At 46.9% G+C, this 16,993-nt stretch overlaps 1 protein-coding gene across 4 annotated transcripts in view; it reads left to right on the forward strand.

Moving 5' to 3' along the window:
* Window positions 1-16,993, forward strand: part of FRMPD3 (FERM and PDZ domain containing 3) — a 124,399-nt gene that overhangs the window by 33,540 nt on the left and 73,866 nt on the right. The window lies entirely within an intron of this gene.

A 16,993-nucleotide genomic window follows, 5' to 3' on the forward strand; every position in this document is an offset into this window, starting at 1 on the left:
ATGCAGAGACATCAAGAAGCGCCCAAGGGCTGATTTAGACATTCTGCATGTTGCAACTTTTCGTGTCAATCCAAATGTGGAGCTTGGCCCTCTTCATTAATTCCAACCAAATAACCAGTCTCCCAAGGAATTGTGTGTAGGAGGCTTTGGGGCGAAAGAAGAATTTAGCACTCAGCAACACAAACAACTTAAAATGGAAAGTTAGGAATCCTGAGTCATTTCCCCAGTCTGGCTCTGGCCTCCCATGGTGTTCCCCAGTTCCTCTCTGGCCTCCATCTACTGCCCTCTCTGTGTTCCCCAACAACTCCAAAGTTCTGTTTGTTTTCACCACCCAGCCTTATGCGCTTTCCTCCATTGCCGTGGCTTCTGCCTACCCATGCTGTCAAGGCAAGCATCTTATCAAAATCTTTTCCCAAAGACAGACCTAGTTCTCTCCTTAAAAGGGATTCTGGTGCCAGTCGGTAAGATGATTGAAACTTCACCCCAGATCCATATGGTTTTGACAAGGACCCTGGATGGCCTCGTTGTCATATCTCCATTGGCTCTGAGAACCATCACAGACGCAGGCCCTGCTATTTCCATCCAAAGAAGTAGGGCCGACATCTTGCAGGGGAGGCCCAAAGCTGGCAAAGCATTTGAAGACTGACTGTCTGTGTATCCACTTGAGGGAGTCTTTGTGTACTTGTGGGTGTATAGCCCTTATGGCTAATATGCAAATTTGGCCTGTTTGCAGACTGACAGGACTTTCCCAAGTGCAGAAAAAAATGTCCTTGATTCATGACCTAAAATAATACAGACTGTTGCTACAAAACCGCTTTGAGATGAAAACATGACATTTTATTCGCTGGGTGTTTATTGGGGATGTTAGATGCCAGCCACTGGGCTATGTGCTTTGGATTTGATGGTGACCCAACCTGCATGCCGGCTACTTACAGCCTAGTGGGTTTTAGTAAGCTCCTTTTGGAGCTCCTCTTCTTGAACTAAAAAGCACTATTTTTATTTAAAAAAAAAACACTAAGCTCTGAGTCAGGAATTCCTGTGCACTGGAAATTCTCTTAAGCACACAGGTGGGTTTCTATATATGGGCCTGAACACATGATTTCCTTTTTTATGTGTATGAAGTGGCAATGTTTAAAAGGCATGCGGTGTATGTGTAAGCCTTTTATTGGCCTGTCTGTGATTCTGTTGGGGGAGCGTTGTGTATTTTCCTCGGTCCTTGTCTTGCCACAACAAAGAATTGAAGGGCAGAGACACAGTAGTGAAGCCGAGTAAAAGTTTTATTATTTAAAGTGATTTAAAGAGAGAAAAAGTAAAGACCACCTCAGTGAGGTGAGGAGAGGTGCCCTGAAAAGTTGGAGAGAGAAAGTTTAAGATTAAAAGGTTACGCACTGAAGGGTTGGGAAAAGTTAAAGTTTCCCACTCAGAAAGTGCAGGTGTCCTCAGAGAGAGGAGTGCCCCGAAAGGTTGGAGGTTCCCCCTTTTAAGGATTCTTCAGAAATGTGATTAAGGCCTGGGGGTACAGACCTGTTAAGTGGTCTTTGAATACTTAGAATTAACTTAACACAGGAACTTCCTGCTCTGATTTCTCAGGAGTGTTGGTTCCGCAGCATATCAAACATGGCTGCCTGCCTAGCCCCCAAGTGGAATTATCATCCGCATTTTACAACTGGGACAACTGCTCACCTGCTATTTGGTAGCAGAGCCGGCCGGATTCAACCCCAGGGCTGTCTGACTCCGGAGCCTTTCAAAGCTCACCACCTCCTGATGCCAGATGCCAAAGCAGGGCTGAGGGAAAGCAAGCTCCTTCATCATCAGTAACATCATCATCACTGTCGTCACGTGGTCGTTGTCATCCTCTTATCATATCAGCAGTCATTTGTCAGCCACTTTCTTTGTGCCAAGCACAGCATTAAAATGCTTTTAATAATAATAAAGAGAATAATACTAATAAGTTAACAGTTATTGCATTCTTATGTGTCAGGCACTCCCCTAACCATCTCACAAGGATCACCCTGATCATTCCGTACCATGTTGCTATGAGATAGATCCTATTCTTAGCCTTGCTTTAGAGAAGAGAAGATGAAAGTTTAGGCAGGCTAATTTACCCACCATGACCTCACAGCTAGCACGTAGTAGAGCTGGGGTGTGGCCTCCAACAGCCTCCAGACTGCTGCCTCCCAGGTCAGGGGTTCCCATCTCTCCCTCTTTTCCAGTTTGGGAGCACTGTCTGCCACTGGCTTCTGGTGACTGGAGAGCTCTCTTGGGCCCATCTGCTAACTGTGCTAGTTGCTGGAGTGGCAGGCCACTGTGGCCGTGAGCAGATGCCCTCCTACGTGAACTGGCAACCCCTTTCCATATTGCAGCCAATGCCATGAGAATGAGAAATCTGCCCAGAGGGCCTCCTGGCTAAACAATTTGTATAGCAGAACTTAGGGAAATATATAGCCGAGACCTGTATAGGCAGATCCCAGGTAAATAAGATGACTCTTCTCTTCATGTTTTCTTCCTTCTCTTTCTTTAGGGTCAGATTTAGAGTCTATATTTACTCCTCATTGTACTTTCAGGACACCTTGCCCACTAATATCTCTTGCTGATGCCTCCTTTTTCCTCCTCAACCCATGAGTCTCTTACCTCCTGCCTACTTTCAGTGTGATTTGCTCATCATTTTGTTTCAATCCTCTTTCAAAAATGCCTGCTCATCTCTGCTCCAAATCATCCGTTTTCCCTGCTTTCATTTCAGCTCAAGCCACACTAAAGTTGTAAAGCACTTCAGAAAGTAGTGACTGTGGCAGGATGGTAAATAGAGTTTTATGGTATTTTGCTGTCATTGAGCTTGGAATCTGAAAACCAATGGCAATTCATAGTCCTGTCGTACCTTTGTCTCTGCAGAGCTATTAACTAGCCCTCAATGAGGTCTGTGGCCATGACCCAAAACATATACTTCTCAGATAGTGCAAAGTCACTCCAGGTAGTGTAGTGTTAGTTTGAGCAGCACTTCCCAAATTGGCTTCCATGTACCCTGAGTGTGAGGGATTAATAGGTACCATGGGGGAGAAAAAGGTTTCTGGGTGTAAATGAGTCTGACAAATGCTGGGGTAAATAAGCTAAACTTTACTACAGGGTTTTGCAGCGCCCTTAACATACTAATAAGAATCATGAATCTCCAAGAGGACATTTAGAGCCTTTCCACTTGCCACCTGAAGTGTGGTCTGAGGATTGGCAGCATAGGCATGACCCGGGAGCTTGCTGAAAATGCAGAATCTCAGGCCTTCACCCCAGACTTTCCAAGTCCAAGTTGGCATTATAACAAATATCTTTAGGTGATTTGTATGCACATTAAATTTTGAGAAGTGCTGATTTAGGGTACCCAGCATTTCTCAGACTTTTTTGTCCATAGAACCTCTTTATGGGGCCTCTTCTGGAACTAGTTTTCCCTACAACGTATCAGTAAATACTAAGGCTAGAAAGCGCTTTACAGGAACTTTTCATTGTCCAGAAACTCCATAGAAAGACATCAGCCAAAACAACATTTAGAAATTGGGGGGGCTGATTCATTATATCAGTACCCAAAGACTTTGGGAAAGTAGGCAGGAGGTAAGAGACTCATGGTACCCAAAGACTCACTTTACCGAAGTTACAAGTCTTCTGAGTCTTGTGTTACCATCAAGTCTTCCCCATGCCTCCAATGATCTCATTTCCTGGGGCATTTTCAGCAGTGCCGCAGCTGTGCTGCTTTGTCTGTTTTCTGGCCCAGATCAACCTGTTCATGTCTTAAACCCAGCAGCTTCCCCAGAGTACTAGAGCTCAGGATCTGAGTCTCTAAGGAGTATGGCATGGTCTCCTGCTGTAGGAACATTAGAAAGACAATTTTTTTTAGAAGCTGGGCAACTTTTCAGTCCGGTGTGTTCTGTTCAGTTAAGCTGTCGTTGTTTTTCTTTTAATCCTTTAAGCTACTGTGCCAAACATCAAAATAACACTAGCTATTTTGTATTCAGATCTTGAAACTCATTTGGGGGCATTGTTAATATTTATAAGAAAATTGTCATTTTTTCCATTCACATCTGTGATTTTCATGTGTGTTGCTACACTGCATTCATAAACATTTTTATTAAGTCTCAGGGTCCTATTTTTTTCTCTTCGGAGAGACACATCTCCAATTTTTTGTTAAAAGTTAAGTGGAAAATAGGCTTTGATATGTGAAAATTTGATTTGCAAGAAACTTGTTCAGGATGCAACCATTGTATACATGAAGGTGCTGCCACGCTCAAGCTCTGGTTAGGACCTGGGCAAAGCTCTCACAACGTTTCTTGGACGCTGTCACCAAGCACCTTCTCAGTGGCCACTTCTGTGGCTGGCAAATACGGTCTGCTCAGAGTTCAGGAAAAGAAGGTGATATGAGCAGTGGGATGATACCTAGAGATGTGTGAAAGTGGAGACAACATATACCATTAGGTGCCTCAGCCTGGAGGGCCTGCCAGCCCCAGAGGTTGCCTGCTCTGGGTTTGGAACCATGATTCTGACCTCTCCCACACTCCCATCGGAGCAGAAGCAACCAAGGAAAGAGGGAAATGGACTGTGGAAATACCTCCTCACACTGGATTAGAAGATGCAAGGCTTCATTTGAATTTCCCACCTGCTCAATGATGCTGTGAACACTACTGTTCAGACCCCCATCAGTTTAAAGCTAAATACAAACCCACCTGGAAAAGGTAACCATTGATGCCAGTGGTTCCTAACCTTTCTAAGCATCAATACCCATATGTAATGTTAAAAATTTAGGATACTACCCAAGATAGTGATTCTACTTAAATATTTTTTTTCTCTCTACTGTCAATCTACAAGTAGTATATTCAAGAATTTTCCTTGCAAGAAATCCACAGGCCTTTCAGGAGACCTGAGGCATACGGGATGTTCCCTATAGTTTATACCTGGGTATAAGTAAACAATAGCAGCTACCATTTCTTGAGCCTTTACTATGTGCCAGGTACTGAGCTCAGTATTTTATATGCTTTATTTCATTGAATCCTCACAATACCTTACTGTCTCCATTTTAAAAATAAGGAAATGGAGGCTCAGAGAAGTAGGTAACTCACCCAAAGAAATTACACAGCTGGTAAGAGGTGGAACTGAGGCAAGCCCAGATCTGTGGGACTCCCAAGTTGTGCTCTGTGTTCCCCTATCTGGGGACTGGCTTTGATGGCAGAGAACACTGAAGAAGCTCTGCATTCTGAGGGGGCAGGTGGGCTCCTGAGGAAGCAAAGGAAGGACTAGGAGGTTGAGGAGGGGCAGACATGTGTTTTTACCTCATAATTTTGCCTAGAGGTAGCCCTGCAAGCCAGCCAAGGTTAAGGTGGCCACCACAGACCACTTGGAGATCTAATGACAGAGCCCACTCTTGAGTTCACCTCTACTCACACAACTGTTAATATACATGCTTATAGGCAAACTGTTCGAGCAACACTGGCCTCCTTCACAGTCCTTGGTCACTCCAGGCATACTTCTTCCATGGGCCTTTGCATGTGCTATTCTTTGTGCCCAGCAGGCTCTTCCCCCAGATGGCTATAGGGCTCACTCCCTCCCCTCCTTCAGGACTTTGCTCAGTTGTCTCCTTCTCACTAAGGCCTTCCCTGACCATGCTACTTAAAAGTTGCAAGCAAACCTGGATCGCCTTCCTTGCTTCATTTTTCTCCAAAGCACTTATCATTCTCTAAAATATCACATAATTTTACCTATTTATTTGTTTATTGTCCCTATAATGCAAGCTCCATGAGGTTAAATTTTAATCTGCTTTGTTCACGGCAGTATCCCCAGTGTCTAGAACAGTGTCTGGCACATAGTAGGGTCTCAATAAATATTCGTTGAATGAATGATTGAATATGCAGTTACCTTTAGACATGGCTTCCCACCCTTGTCATACCTACAGAGACACATAGATCCTTTGAGATAAAACAGAAGATGAACAGATAATGGAATGAGTGCCTTTTGTGGGTGAGAAGACATGGGGTTGGGAGTGCTCTGTGCACAAATGCCCATATTTCTCAATCTGGCTAAAGCCCAGGACCCATCTTCTGGACCCCTCTTGATTTCAGTTTTACTCTAGTATCCATTGACTGAGAAGCAATGGCCGCAAACTAATATGAATGTGTGACATTTTAAAATGAATCTTATTAATCATGACATCTGCCTAACATCTGGAAAGTAGTGGTACGTACATGTTTGAGATGTTTCAGTATAGCACTTAAATGCCTACTCTGGCATCTGTCAGCCAGAGTTTGATTTCTCGCATTGCCTCTTATTGCCTGTGTGATCTTGAGCAAGTTGCTTAAACCTTTGCCTCAGTGTCCTTGCAAAACTGGGCTATTGATACTACCAAGCTCACAAGATTGTTATGAATATTCAGTGAGATACTGCATGTCAAGTTCATGTAAAGTGTCTGGCATGTAGCAAATGCTCCCCAAATGGGAGCTATTCTCATTCATCATTATCATGGGTAACTAACTGCCTGATATAGCCACAGGCAATGCTTCACAGTGCACAGATGTGCATCCCTCTTGCAGTTCTCTGCAGCCCTCAGGGTCCTGAGCCCACAGTTCTGGGGGCCAGTACGGTGTGCACTAAGTGTTGGTGGCAGTCAAAGAAGAGGGGTTGGTAGCTGTGTGAAAAGGGGCATGAGCATGGTGAGAGTGGGAAGGTAGACAAGAGGGAGAGGAGCCACAGGCATCATCTTGGAATGGTGGCTGCATGCACACATGCACAGAGGAAGCCAGCAACTACACAGGCCTGTCAGCACTTCTGAAATCCTGACTTAGGTAAAAGTTGCCCAGGAAGACAGATAAAGATAGTTATTACTGAATGGCCCTGGTAGAAGTTTAAAGTGTTTTATCACTTCTGAGTGTTAGCTCTTTGAGAGTAGTGAGACTGCTCTGATCAAGTTGTTTGGCCTTATATTGGAGAATTCTGAATTCCAGATGGTAGCGCATTAGTGGCAGGTTGGGTCTGAGTGACCTGGACAGTTTCTCTGTAGTATTTCCCTGCTTCCCCCTTCCCCCAAATGGGAGCTCCAGAAAGCTGTTTCTGGGACATTCTGTGGGACTGTAGCACCAAGATCCACCAGCTGAGGTCTGGGGACAGCTCAGCTGGGAGCAGCAGTGGGTAGCCAGTGGGCAAGTACACTCTCCTCCAGGCACTTCATTACTGTGCCCTGCAGAGCAGGAAGCACATGGCAGATTAACCAGGGGGTTCACTGAGCCCTGGTGATTCAAGACATCAAACAAGGAGGTCAAGGATGGAGCTGAATGTGGGGGTTGGGGAGTGAGAAAGGTGGCCGCCCCCCGTGGCTATACGTTATTAGATAGGAAGCAGTCCACCCGTGGAGAGAGCACACACGCTGGGCCCATAGGCTGACTGATTTGATGAGGGAGTTGAGTACGTTCTGTGATTTTTTTTTTTTGCTCAAAATGGGCAGTAGAGCCAATTAAACCTTCCCAGGGAAGAAACAGGGAACCCCAGCTTTCGGTTTTATTTTAGGAAGCTGATCTTTCTGGAAAGACAAAGAACACCGATGGTACTTGGCAACGTGCCACGTGGAGACTTCTTCCTGACCTTCAGGTGGAAAACTCAAACTTGCGCATCAGGAATTTTTGTCCTCAAACCAAGGATCTGAAAAAGATAGGTTTGCCAGTCCTGTGCAAATCAGCTGAGGCCCCCTCCCCATTTCTCCTGGAAGCCTTGACTTGTCACCACAAAAGTGGATCATGTGTAACTAACTGTCCAGTCCCTTTCTGAGCCTGATGGGGAGTTCTGCTCTGGGGCCTCATTTGCATAGACAAATGCAAACTGGCATCTGTCAGTTTAGCACCTCAAGCCAAGGAGCTGGAGCAGCAACCGGCAACCTTCTGGGCAAGTAACTTGGATACTGGATTCAAAAATGACAGTGTCAAATTGGGGCTAATTTGCATAGGCTTATCAGGTTAATTACTACAATGTCTCCAGGAACTTGAAAATCCTTGAATTCTTATGCAACCAGAATGCTCAAAGTCTGTTGCTATGAAACTTGGAGTGTAAATTACCATGAATACCATTAATCTGTTCACTAGGAGGTTAATTTGCAATTTGTTGGCAAATCACATGTGGGTCTTATAGCAAGAGTGTGGGTGGTGTTTTTGTGCCAACGTGTGGCTGTGCCTGCTTCTCTGGGTGTGTGTGTGTGTGTGTATACACATGCATGTGGCATTGGGATTGGCCCTCTATGGGAGTTCACATCCTGGGTTTTCTCAGGATCTCATCTGGTTCATCTGGCTCATCTTGGGTCCTAGGGCATGTGTTCTCAGTGTGGGAGGAGCAGTCCTTGGCTCAGTGCCAGCTGACAAGACATTAGCTCCTCCTGAGACAGGATTGCAAAGGTGTCCGTTAATGCTTTAGAATCATCTGGGTTTTCTGAAAAATGCTCTTTCCTGTTAATGGCTGTAAAGTCATTCCTCCATGGAGGCAGATTGCTCCTGTCAAAGGAACTCAGATGGTCTAGAAGAAACTGGGCAGGGAAGTTCCATCGGGGTAGGAGATGGTGACAGGGACCACGCTGGGTGGGGCTGGGAGGAGGATTGCTGAGCAGGGCTGGGGGCTTCCACAGCTGCCCTGTTATTGTTAATGGAAGGGGTGTCAGATTCAATGATACAAATCTCACCCCAGCTTATTAGCCTGCTCTCCCACAAAAGATGGGTGCTTACAACGAAGTGAGGAAGACCCTCTCCTTGGTTAGGGGACAGGTTGTGGTGTATGACTGAAGGGGTACTGAAACCCTACTTCCCCAGAAACAGCTCCCAAGCTATCTCCCAGGGCTGAAAATCCTTTTTGGATGGAGGCATCAGAGATGCAAATACATTGTCTGGGAAGGAAGACCTAATGGGAGAGCAGGGCTGAAGGGAATGGGGACATGCACCATCTCAGCACTGATTTCCCTTCCAGGAAATGCTCAGTGCTTTGGGGACACCCTGAACAGCCTGGAGATGGAAGCATGTGGGTCCATCACAGTGAGGGGCTGTAAAATGGAGCAAGGGCATACTGAAAATTGGGAAAGGCTCCAAAAAGAGCACCTACCTTACAGGTGAGCCTTAGAACAGGTCTGGAGGGGCACAGAGAATTTGTGATGTTACTTTGAAGAACTTGGAGGGCCACATAGAAGCCGACTTAGGAGGTGTGCTGGGAGCCAGAGAGCCTCAGAAAATGTGGCTTGTAGGATGTCCTCTTGAACCTTTCTGTTCCCCCCATTCCCTTCCTCCCATTTCATTCACCCAGCATTAACTGAGTACCTGTCTTGTGCTGGGACTGGGGATAGAGTGGACAAGACACATGCCCTACCCTGCCCTCAACCAGCTCATGTTCCACTGGGAGCTAAATTTTTTAATTAACTCCACCTCTCCACCTGAGGAAGCACGTAAGGCTCAGAGAGGGTGTTCCAGAGAAGGTGACTTGAGCTGAGTCCAAAACAATGTGTTGACAGGGTGGCAGAGAGCATTCTGGGTAAAGAAAGAGCAAATGTAAAGGTATGGAAATGTAAGAGCTTGGTGTGGCCCCAAGGGGCAAGGCAAGACTGCCTTCTCCCTAGACTAAAAATGCCATCTTCCTTAATAAAATGCCAACCAAAACCTCCACGATTGGCCCCAGAGGAAGACTGTTGTGGTGGGAAGAAGCATCTGTAAGATTCACCTTTGCCTGTATCATTGACCCATCACAGGAGTCCTTTAATACTCCACAGAATTGTTTAGATCACTGAAACTTGCAAACAAAAGGGAAACTAACATGGAGAATAATAATTATCAAAAGAGCTAACATTTGTTTAGCACTTACTCTGAGCCAGGCACTATTCTAAATGTGTATGTGTACATATACCCATTTAATCTTCATAATAACCCCATGAGGTAGACATGGTACTAGTATTATTACTATGCCTGTTTCACATGTAGGGCTAGGAGTTACACTAGACAGTCAACCTTAGAAGGTACCAGAAAGTCACCTTTCACTGCCAGGGTCCTCTGGGGACTCATTCCTCTTTCCTAACTCCCAGTCTCCCTCCATGGGCTAGAGGCCACCTGTAATTTCAACCACCTGTAATTCCCCTCCCAAATGAGTGCTCAGCTTTCCCTCTCCCCACATGGAAAGGAATGGGGTGGTGGGATCATAAGGTTAGATGCCTACAGGGCCAGACCGGAAGGAGTAAATGTATTCACTAGGGTAGGATCAGATGTGTCTAGGAAATGTTTCATTCCCCTCTTTATTATTCCTTTAATAAACACAACAATAGAACGGTACAAGAACAGTATTCAAATAGAAACTGACACTTGGCCCCATGATGAGGGCACTGAAAGAGTGGTGGGGACCTCTAGAAAGCCCATCCCCATCCAAAGGGGCCATGGCTACTTAGGCCCAGCTGATTGTTGTTGCCAGATAGGATTTTTCAAGAAAATCCAGAAATCCCAGTTCTTATATGAAATCTGAGGATTTTTAAGTGTTAGCCATGAATTTAAAAAACTTTTGAAAACACTGCAGGCCAAACAAAACACACTCGCTTACTAGCTGTGTGACATTTGGGCAAGTAATTTCACCTCTTGAGCCTCAGTTTCCTAATACATCAAATAGGGCTAATAATTAATACCCACTTCAGAAGGTGAGTCTGAGGACCAAATGAGGTGATATAAGTGAAATACCTGTCACACAGTAAGTGATGAATACGTGAGAGCTATTAAGGTGATCATTATTTCTAGGAGTTCTAGCCTGTTACCTGGGAGCATCTCTTTCTAGGTGATGGACATGCAAGTCTCTACCCTTCACCACCACAGAGACCCCATGGCTTGCTCAGGGGAATTCAGCTCTGTCCTTGCTGCCAGAAGTTGCTAAGGATACACTTACATAGCAACTGGCCAGCACTTACATATGGGGAGAAAGGGGTGGGTTTCCTTCTTTGTACTGCTTCACACAGCTGACTCAGTGCTGACTGATTTATAAAGCTGTCCCAGGGCTGGGGTGGGGCCGAGAAGGCCTGCACAATAATTTCCTTCAGGCAGAAAAGAGGAAACTGAGGCAGGGAAGCTAGGCCATTGCTCACGTCCCAGTCTACTTTCAGTTCTTACTAGGGACATCCAGGTTTTTAAGAAAGCTCTTGGCTGCTAGAATTTTTATGCTCTTATCTTTTACTTTTACATCTTCCTTTCAAGCAGTGGTTCCCACCTCTGGCTGCATGTTAAAATCACCTGGGCACCTTTTAAAAAATACAGATGCAGGGTTCTGCGACCTTAGAGGTTCTGCAGCCCTGCACACAGTTGAAAACAAAATGGTGTACGGGTATGTGTGCATACCTGCACCTTTCTGGGGACTTGGTTGGGGCCTCAAAGGGTGGTGCTGAAGGTGAAGGACATAAGCCTGTGGGGGGCTATGGGCAGAGCTGAGTTCTAGGCCCACTGAGTCATCGCACAGGAGCTATCCACACAGACAGGCCTCCTCACCTCTCAGCCCCGGTTTCCTCACAGGTTCCCCAGGGATCAGTAATCATGCCTGCTTTGTTTCCTCGGGTGGCTGGGACATACTGACTATAGTGACTACTAAAGCATGTACATGACAGGGCCTTGGAAAAACCAGCCCCCTCTCCACAGGGGAGGGCCTGTTATTACAAGGTTAAGGAGGGGGTGGGTGGGGAGGTAGCAGAGGCAGCAGGGAGCAGCACTACATGTCGGGAAAAGGCCACTTGTGTTAACAAAGCAGCTCACAAATGAGAGCAAATTAATACAGGGCCCGGTGAGAACAGAACATTCGCACCGCAGGGGCAAAGCACCCATTGGACAGCTACTCCTTGGCAGGGAAAAGGAAGTAGAACAGCAGAGGGAGGGGAAACGGGGGCCAAGTGAGGGGGGTTTCAGTGCTAGGGAGGCTTGTTCTGGCTAAGAGCAGAAGCGAAGGGGTCAGCGGTGAAGGAGGGAAAGAAAACAGTAGCAAGTACCCCAGGTGGGCCTGGGGAGCAGTCAGGAGTGCCTGACAACCCTGAGTGGGGTGGGGGGTCCAGCGGAGGTTACAGAATCAGTGCCCCATTCAGGTAACAGCTGGAAGGAGTGTCCCTCCAACTTCAACACATTTGGCTTCATCCTCTGACAACTGGATCCAGACCACAGGGCAGAGGATCCCCAGGGCAGCTGCTACTAATTGCAGAGCCACTACCCCCTACCCAACCCCTGCTGCCTTTTTTTCCTTCCTTCTCTGAGACAACCAGGGCCCACCTGACTCAGAGGCAGGGTATGGGTTATACCTCAACTCAAAAAACCCTTGACAAATCTTCACAGGAAATGGCCTGGGAGTGGGGAGGGTCATTGAACGTGAGTAGAACCCCAGACTAGGGTGGTACTAAACTACTGTATTGCCTGTATGGCTTGGGCACTGACCAGATGAATAGCCCTTAGAACTAGAGCAGTGTTCTGAAAGGCCCCTACTGGCTAGGAATTCATCCTTTAGTTGCTGGATTGGAAGGAGGTAGGGACAGTTGGAGGGCTGCCCCAAGTGGGGGAGTTGGGACAGCAGCTGTTTACCAATCATTACTAAGTGAGGAAAGTAAGAGCTGAGTATGAGGTATTCGCTGGTGGAGTGTCAGCCCTAATTCTGGGGCAGCTGGAATCAGTCCTGGAGGAGGCTAGGGTATTTATAGGCAGAGAGCTACCTCTAGGAACCTGAGGGGTCCTGTCAGCAAGGTAGGGTGGGGGCAGTGAACAAATTCTCCCTTTGTTCCAAAGGGAGGGTCAGACATTGGCTACATTGTTGAATAGCAGCACCAGGCTCATGCCCATAGTGCCAACCCTTCATACCCCTCTTAACTCCAGTGCATACACAGTGTCAATGCCCAGTGTCCCAGCAGGACGGCCTCTTCTGGAGGGAATATCAGTCTACTTCAGTGACATATAGCCAAGAATCTGAGCCTGCTAGAACCTGCAAATTACTTAATCCAGTGCTCTCTTTTGACATATGGGGAGACTGAGGCCTAGAAAGGGGAAGTATAGGGCCAGATATCTAATTAGTGCCAGAGCTGGGATGAGCAGCAAGATGTCCTTGCTCCTAGTGTGGTGAATTTTTTCTTTCTTTCCTTTTTTTTTTTTTTTTTTTTTTTAGGAGAGCAAGGCAGAGGCTTTTATTTAGAGATAAAGCGAGAGGACAGAGCTTCTGGGACAAGAAAGCCCTGGGGTGGTGTGTTGTCTAGGGATTTTATAGGCAGTTGAGAGACTAAGGGCTAGGGATGTACACCTGCTAAGTGGTCCCAAAATGTTCATCTTATTAGTCTTCCTGGTTATTTACAAGAAATTTACTGCTCTGATTTCTTCCCAGGATAGCAACTTCCTGGTCTGGGAGCATATTGCTCAAGATTGCCTGCTTTGCTCCCAAAGTGGGCTGAGTTATTGTCTGTTTGTTAAAGAGTATCTTAAGAAAAAGTACTGTTTAACAAATTGGGTTTTAAAATGCAATCTTAGTTTCAGGATGGAATACTTCCTGTCTGTTTTGGGCTTGTTAAATTGCCCAGGTGGCAAATCACACAACTAGGGCTGGAGGAAGAAAAGCAGCACCTGGGTAAAGTCAGAAAAATATGCTGGGCCCCCCAGCAGGCCAAAGCAAATCCCACAATGGATTATTTTGCTTTGTTTTTCCTGGAGGCCCTCACCATACTCTGTCTAAGTCCATGGTCCCTGTCTCATTCCCCACTCTACAGATGGAGACCCTAGATGCTGCTAGGGAAAGGGGGTGACAACTGCTCTGTCTGCTTCATGCTGAAAGGGGGTGCAGTAAGGGGTGCAGTTAGGTCTCCAACACTGGTCAGTTGAGAGGGCCTCAGAAGATGGGCACTTCCATCCTGGGTTCCATTTCTATCACCATTTGCAGTTTTATGGCTTCAAAAGGATTTAGAAAACCAGCTCCATATCATAGTAGTCCATGGGACTTCTGGGCCTGACATAGCTTTGACTTGCTTTCAGAGGTCCTTATTATATTGTATACTTCTCTCAGGGGCCAAGCCTCTCCAATTAGAGTTTGTATTGAGGCCAGGCTTGTGTGCAGAAGAAGATGAGACACTTCTTTTTCAGGTTTTGGGGATCAAATTGCTCCCAATTCTTCAGACTGCATGCCAGAGGTGTATCTGGCTTTAAACTTGAAGAGAATGCTCCCATCTCTGAAGTTATCCCGGATGAGTCCCAAAAAATGATGCCAGGGTTCTTGTTTACAGAGTTGAAGAATGCACTTTGCAAACACTCAAGGTAGGAGAGCAAGGCAGAGGCTTTTATTTACAGATAAAGCGAGAGGACAGAGCTCCTGGCTCACGCCAGGAGGGGACAAGAGAGCCCTAGCGTTGCGTATTTTCTATTGCTTTCTTTGCTGTCATTCTGAGTCTTCATTATAGTTGAGAGAAAATGCCAGAATATCCTCAGGGCCAGTCTTACACATAGGTAAACATGATGTGATCAAATATGTCTCCTCAATTGCCTGTCATCATGTCTGAAATTTCACCGTTGGTGATTCATTCCTTTGGAGCTTGAAGCTTTCTGGTCTTTCAGGGTGATAGAGATGGGGGTTTATTGACACTCACCAAGAGAAAGGCTTTGCAAATTGGACTCAGGTTATATAGTTGGGGGAGAGCAGCAGCAGCTGGCCCAGGGAAGAAATTCAGGCTGAGGTAGACAGGGAAACTCTGAGCAACAACCCAAATCCAGGGCCCAGGTCAGCGTGAGGGCTCAAAGAAGGAGGATCTGCTATGCTCACCCAAGGCTTCCATCACACCCTGGCTTGGGTGCTCAGGAAGCATTTCCTCAGGAGACTCTACTGTAACCTGGGAGGCCTGGATCACTGCTGTGTGGCCCAGCTGGGGAGAAGGGCTGGAGAGTGAAGGATAACATCAGACTGTCTAGCGTGGCCATGGGGGCATTTTATTAAGAGGAACAGCCTGGGTGAGATGGATGTGACAAGGGAATCTATGAAGACATGGAGAGGAGCCCCTGCCGCATGAGGGGTGGGCTCTGAGATTGCCAAGGGAGGCCGATGAGGAGTCTGTTCCACTCCTCCCCCAGGGACTGGCTGGCTGAAGGTGCCCTGGCCTAAGGCCGGGCTCCTTTCTGTCACTGCCTCTGACTTCCCTTTTAGTTCGGCTCCAAAGCTGTGCAGAGTAGCTCTGGGCTGGGCCGGCATGGGACCCAGGCTCCCAAGCCCTCCCTGTTCCGTGTCATTTTATTTATGTCGAAGGGGCTTCAGGGTGACAATCCAGTGGGAAGGAGGAGAATGAAGAAGGCTAGCGGATTTGTCTGGAAACTGCTTGGCAAGACCCCATGTTTCCTCAGAGTGTGTGTTTACTTGGGGTAGCAGTGGGTATGGGAAAATACTTCTGCAGCTTTGGGAATTTGTCTTGAAGCTGCGTTTGCATAGCAAGCGTAGTATCATAATTTAGTATTGTAATTTGTAGGTCTGTTTGCAGTGCTTGCAGGGGTGAGCTGAGCAAGCTGAAGACCCTCACAGAGCCTCCACTAGTTCTGTTGTGGATTTCAGCTGGCCAGGCTGAACCCAGCACTCTGGCTTCCCCCCAGAGTACCCACCCTCAAGGCCACCTCCGTTTTTTGATATGAGCCCTGTGCTTGAAAGGGTGTCTCTGGGGGCCTCAAGTGGTTTCTACCCAGACACGTACATTCCTGGGCTTGGGTGGACTCCAGTGGGCTTGTGGGGCCGGGGTGCGGAGGGTGCGGGGGCAGTGTGCTGCTGTTGCCAGGAATTAGAGACCCAGAGCCAAGACTGTCCCTCTGGTTCCACTCAAGTCCCCCAAACAATCTCTCTGGCTTAAGGACAGGCCATCACTAAACCCAGGCATCATGGGCACTGCCGAGGAAGGATGGTATTTCAGAGAGCTGAGACTCATGCTCAGGTACAGGACCAGTGATTCAGGGAAGATGGAATAAAGTGTAATCAATTTGGGAGAGTCAGCCAGGATTGTTTTAAGCTTTACTTCCCAGCAGCCCCCTCCCACCTTTGGAGACAGACTAATCCCTGACATTTGTCTAGTGGCTTTATAGTTTTCAGAGCTCCTTCACATCCATTATCTCCACTGAGCCTCACAAACCCCCCCATGAAGTAGGACGGAAAGGTGTTATTAGCCCTGTTTGACCAACAAGAAAACTGAGGTCCCCAAAGGATACGTGACTCACAGAGGGTAACGTGGTGATTTAGTCAAAGAACTAGGACTTAAGAGATGTTTCCTAACTTCCAACCCTGTGTGCTTTCCACCTCCCATGTGGACGCCCCCACAGAACCATGGAGGTGCTCAGCACCTAGCAAAGTGCCTGCCAAATGGTAGATGTTAATAAATATTTGCTAAATGAATGACTGAATGGATAAGCAAGGACAAGGAAGGGAGGAATACAAGTTCTAAAATTGTTCTTTTTTTTATTAGAATATGTCAGGAACACTGTTACTACTTCATCATTTTGACCAGGAAGGACGAAGTATGAGATCTTACCCATTTCACAGATGTCATTGTCAAGGCAGGGAGCTAGGGTAGCTCCCACAGAAAGGCCACGGGCTTAATCTCCCCCACAAGGCTGTCTTCTACTCATCCTTTAAAGAACTATGGGTGGTGTGGGCTCTCACTCCAGTACCAGGAAGGAATCAGAATCAGCCCTCTTCATATTGTCTCTGCAAGCCACTTCTCTCCCCCTTGTCCCTGCCAGTGGCTCCCTGAGGTTCTGCCTGGGAAATGGTGTCTGAGAACACTGGCCACCTGCTCCTTTAGGGCCTCTGTGCCCCCCGCCCTTTGACCCTTCTGGCATAACCCAGACCTCACAGGCTCATGCCTGTCTCCGCGATAGAACCTGGACCATAACTACCTCTTAGACCTTTTTAACGACCTCTTATACCTTTTTCTGTCTCCTGCAAGGCCTGGCACATAGTAGGTGAGTTTCCTGAAGTAAAGGCCACTCCCTGGCACAAGACACTG

Source organism: Manis pentadactyla, chromosome X (genome assembly GCF_030020395.1).
Source record: "Manis pentadactyla isolate mManPen7 chromosome X, mManPen7.hap1, whole genome shotgun sequence".
NCBI lineage: Eukaryota > Metazoa > Chordata > Mammalia > Pholidota > Manidae > Manis > Manis pentadactyla.